Raw genomic sequence first — 5,660 nt, forward strand, 5'->3', positions numbered from 1 at the left:
AAAGGTTCTTTAACAATTGCATAGGCCAAATCAATTTTTCACTCCCCTAAACCCTAATTCAAAGTCATGATTTATGCCATTTACTTTAATTAGCTACTAATGCATTACTCATATGTTTATAACTTCAAACATGGTTTCTATTTCACTTCAAGCTCATCAAAAACACTCCTACATATTCCTTTACTAGGGCAGCCGAAATTCAAGTGCTCATACACATAGGTTTTTGTTCATTTAAATCACAAGTCTTGCTAAGTTCAAGTCCAAAATCATGAAATTTAAGAGTTTAATGTTTATAGTTGCACTAACCTTTTTGAAACCAACCTTGAGCTTGTTATTCTTCAAGATTTCTCCTAGAAGCATAATAATCATAATCAATTATAACTTCACTTTCCTAAATTAAATATCCAATAAAAATTCAATAGCATTTCCCCTTAAATTGGACTAAACTCCCATCATAAATCTTAAATCCACAACCCATTAATACCCAATCTGGCAGCTTGTGCATTCAAATTTATATATAATGATCTAACCGTTAGATAAATCCCAAATTTATACCATATATTCAAGACATACCTATACAATATCAGTAAAAATTTCAGCATCAAATCATCTCTACATCATGAGATATCAAAACATTCATTCAACCCTTCAAAATCTGAATTTTTGCAGAAATCAGTCTTACTCAGACAGCTCATGCAAAACAATTTATATCTCATAAACCACAAGTCTAAAATTCACCAAATTTTAACACAGCAGCCTCAACATCCCAAATATCATTTGTACCAAATTTCATAATTTTATAAGCATCCTAACTATTTATTTTTCTCAAATTTCAGTAGCCAAAATTCAGAATTCAACCTACAGACAGCCTGTGTTCAACAATATGTTTCTCCAAATCCAACCGTTGAACAATCACCAAATTTTTACCATAACTTCCACACATACATAGCTTAAACATATCCAAAAATCAGCCTTAGATGTTGAGCCAAACTCACCTGGACGGAAAAGAAATATGCTGCCCTGCTGAACCCCTATTTCTGCTACTTCTCCTTCTCCTTCTTCCTTTCTTTCTTTCTTTCTTTTCCTTTTCTCTCTCTTTCTCTCTTATTCCAGCCCGTATGAAGAAGGAAACTGCTGGTTTCCTTTGTTTTTTATCTCATTTTAAGTCATTTTTATCTCTTTTTATTGGTTTGTCAAATGGTGATTGGAGGGGGGCTTTTAAATGACTTCACCATATGTCATAATTAAGCATTTTCCTTCATTTTCTTTTCTTCTTTTCTCTACTCATTTTCAATTCAATTTTTAGCAATATTTATTCATATTTTGAGTCATAATAATTATTTACTCAACTGGACAAGTCGGCCAAAAATCACCTCTGAAGGCGAAATGACCAAAATGCCCTCCGTTTGGCTCAACGGGTCAAAATTGTCTGTACCGATTGAAAATTTTTTCTAGGTATTTTCTTGGCATTCTAATGCTATGGGAACCTCAGTAACCCTTCTCTGGAGTCCCAAAAATTATTTTACAATTTTTCCCCCGGGTCTAGGGCTCCTCGTTGCGAGAACCGCAACCTCCCTCTGGGTTACCCCTCGTTAGGGCACCGGCTCGTTTGACTTGGTTGTATTTTATTTCTAAAATTTTTACTAAATTTTTCTTATTAATATTTGAGTTAATTCTGGTCCCTCACTTTAGTTTAAATATTTTTCCGATCGTTCTAGCTGTCCGGACCGACACTGGTCACCGGAACAGTAGAATGTACGGAGTTGCTACCGGGAGGGTGTTACAATAAAGAACAACTTTGATTAAGAACACTTGGCCAAATTCTTACTGTAGAATGGCCTAATAGAACAGTGAACTCTAGCACCCAAAAACTGAAATTTTGATTTATTCTCCATTGGTTAGGAGTATGTATTAGCAACTAATGCCAACACTTTTAGGAACCAAAATGTGGTAAATTTATGTGATTAGGACTTATGTAACTATTATCCATTGGAAAGTCAATAATTTGACCTAAATAGTAAAATGAATAATAACCTTACATGTAAAACATGAAAATTCAATCTATAACTTTGTAATGTGCCCTAATACACCTAGTAAGATTGGTTTGGATAGGTTGGCATGCCAATAGGGTTCAGTTAGCAATACTGCACATGGCATTATGCCATTCTGTGATTTTATGGCTTTTAGCCATCTGATATCAGTGTAATACTTAGCCTTGTGCTCAATGTTTATTACAGCTCATAAGCTGTTTTGTTGCACATCGGGAGACACATTGTGACCGATGGTGTGACGGCCCGAGGTACTTGGTGCCCAGTGCCAGTTTACCCGTTTATCAGTCCAGTCATCTAGTATAGGTTACTTGGGCAACTAAAAATAGAAGTTGATAAATTTAATGAAATCATTGATATAACAAGTACTAAATAAATATACTACAAATAATTACCAAAAATTTGTCTGCATGAGGCATCAATATATAAACTGCATATTTATTTTTTTTTAGTTCTTTTTATTTTATTATTGGCACCACTAAGTATTATTGTTTAGCGCGTTGCTTTTGCCACGCGTAGGTGCTGGAGATACGAAGCGCGATCCCAGTAGACCCCAGTCAGGGTGAGAGTCAGATTTGCTAGTGTCCTGTGTCACCTCTCAGCTACAGTGCATTGGTAGGAAGCTAGGCTACATTTTGTATTTTGTGTTTTGTATCTTTGTAAATTTTGTAATTAAACTTTTATTTTGTCATGTATATTGAAACTTATGGGATTATGTATTAGTGAAATTATCTGTAAATGGTGTTCATAAATAAAAGTTGAGTATTTATTCATGATTTCAGTATAAATATGATGTGAATTGGATGATTGGAAAGTTTGAGAAATTGATAAGAAATTGTTAACAATTGATGACATATTTGGAGTTATGGATTTGAACAAGTATTGGAAGTGTTTTTCATAGGTTCCGAAGAACTGTTTTCTCCATTTTTAACCGGTACTCCGCCAGTTTTTCTATAAAATTTTCGGAACCTCAAATGAAATTATAATTTCAATAAGTGACTTAAATGAGACAAATTTCCTAAAGTGCACTTCATAACCATGAAGAAATAAATTAAGGAAGGATAAAAATAATTGAGATAAAATATGGTGTTCCGGTACACGGTGTGGTATATCTTACTCGGTTATACTGTAGACGGGTAAGGGGTGTCACATTTAGTGCACGGTGTGGCATATCTTGCTCGGCTATACTGTAGACGGGTAAGGGGTGTCACAGAGAAAGAGAGAGAAAAATCAAAAGAAGAAGGAAAGAGGGAACCACGCCATTTTTGGAGGAAGACAACCTGCAGAGTGACGTTTCTAGCTTCCATTTTAAGAGATTTGGATTCTCTTCTTTTGGGTTCTATTATTTTTAGTCTTATTTTCATGTTTTCTTGCTCTATTTCATATTTTCTACTTGTAAATTCAAGCATGAGTGAGTAGATACTTAAGATTTCAGAGTTGGGTGTAATGATTTAAGTTTTATTTATGGATTTGGACTGGTTTTAATCAGATTTTAGTATATATAAGTTTTGATTCTTATCTTGTATGCTTATTTACATACCCATTGTTGGTACCCTTTGGGTTTTATTCTTAATCTTAGATTGAAAGACCGAAATGTGAAAATCTATGATAGATAATCAAGATAATGAACTTAATCACCTAGTGTTAGAAATAAACTAGTGGGTTAAGAGGAATTTCAAGTTGGTTAAAGAGCTTAAAAGGTTTTGGGTAATTAAATATCGCATGAGAATGGGGTTTAGTTTCCTTTAAAATACTTTTTAATTTGCTTGAAAGAGAAATTAAAGGAAATCAGAATCAACTTCCTTCAAACTTGTATTTTCCTTAATCTTGGTTTCGCCTATCCAAATCCCAATGAAATTTACTTCATAAACCTCAACTCTGGAATCAATTTTGCCATTAATTAATTAAATCCTTAATTACTTGTTGAAATTTTAGTAAATTAGTATAGTGCTTAAAATTTTAATTGCTTAATTCATTATAATTTTCTTATTTTTCCAATTTAATTTGCTGCATCTCTTACTCTATTTTTGGCACAAATTATTGATAGCCCAAATAATCGTGACTTTTGTAGTTTGGTACTTAAACAACAAATCTCTGTGGGATGATATCTTTTCTTTACTACTTGAACGACCCGTATACTTGCGGAGTACGCAATCAAGTTTTTGACGCTATTGCTGAGGATTTGTTTTTGTTTGATATTAGACGATTGATTGTTTGGTTAATTTGGGAATTTTATTTTTTGATTTTAATTTCTTTTTCTTCATCATTTTACTTTGAGATTTTCTTATTTTGATTTTCAGGTACATATCTTTTATATGATAAGAATAAAAAGTGCAGAAATTGATTTAATTTTTGATCCTGAGATTGAAAAGACAGCTGAAGCTTTAAGAGCAAAGTCTAAAAGAAGAAAAACTGAACTCATAATTCAAAGACAGTAAGAGCAACATCAAGAGCAATAAGTGATAGAAGCTATGGCAAACAACAACAACAGGTCAATTAAGGATCATGCTTTTCCTAGTTTTGAAGATTTTGGACCGAGTATTACAAGGCCTAGAGTGGAAGCAAACAACTTTAAGTTGAAACCCTCACTTTGTCAAATGGTTCAATAATCACAGTTTGGGGGAGGTCCTACTGAGAGTCCACATGTGCACCTTGCACATTTTCTTGAAATTAGTGACATGCTGAAGATAAATGGAGTGTTAGAGGATGCTATCCGGCTGAGATTATTTCCTTTTTCTTTGAAAGATTGTGTTAGGGAGTGGTTGCATTCATTACCTCCAAGTTCAATAACTACTTGGGATGAGTTGTCACAAGCTTTCTTGGCTCAATACTTTCCTCCTAACACGACTGCAAAATTGAGAAATGAATTAACTTCTTTCAGACCAAGGGATGATGAGAGTCTCTATGAAGCATGGGAGAGATATAAGGATCTTCAAAGGAGATGTCCACATCATGAAATCCCTAGATGGATGCTAGTTCAACATTTCTACAATGGTGTATCTCCAGCTATCAGAAGTATAATTGATGCATCTTCAGGAGGTGATCTTATGGAGAAGTCAGAAGACGAAGCTTATTCAGCATTGGATAAAATTGCTTACAATAATTATCAATGGAGCTGTGAAAGAAATGAAATGAAGAAGCCATCAGCTGGTGTATATGAGTTAGATGCCATGAATATGTTCAATGCCAAATTTGATGCTTTAACGAGAAAAATGGATAAGTTAAGCATGAAGGTTGACTCATCAATTGGAGGAACTAGTCATGTAGAAGATGTCGGTGCAGGAAATATGCATTGTATCAATGATTTTCCTTCCTATGGGCAAGAATTTGGAAATGAGCAAGTTGATTTTGTTGGAAATTATAATCAGAAACCAGTTGCTAATCCTTTTTTTGCTACATATAACCCAGCATGGAGGAATCACCCTAACTTTTCTTGGGGAGATCGACAAGGACAGCAGTAACAAAATTATCAGCCTCCTAATTTTCAGCAACAACAACAAAATTTTTAGCAAAACAGAGTACCACCTGGATTTCCACCACAAAGGAATCAAAATGCACCTGTTCCATAACCACCAGTTCAGTCTTCAGACCAAGATTCAATTGTGAAGTCTA

General features: G+C 34.1%; 1 non-coding gene across 1 annotated transcript; it reads right to left on the reverse strand.

Moving 5' to 3' along the window:
* Window positions 1–4,900: 4,900 nt before the first annotated feature.
* On the reverse strand, window positions 4,901–5,007 carry LOC131170177 (small nucleolar RNA R71). The gene has a single exon (XR_009141114.1). It is a non-coding gene; the product is annotated as a small nucleolar RNA R71 (small nucleolar RNA).
* Window positions 5,008–5,660: the final 653 nt, after the last annotated feature.

This window comes from Hevea brasiliensis, chromosome 10 (genome assembly GCF_030052815.1).
Source record: "Hevea brasiliensis isolate MT/VB/25A 57/8 chromosome 10, ASM3005281v1, whole genome shotgun sequence".
Taxonomy (NCBI): domain Eukaryota; kingdom Viridiplantae; phylum Streptophyta; class Magnoliopsida; order Malpighiales; family Euphorbiaceae; genus Hevea; species Hevea brasiliensis.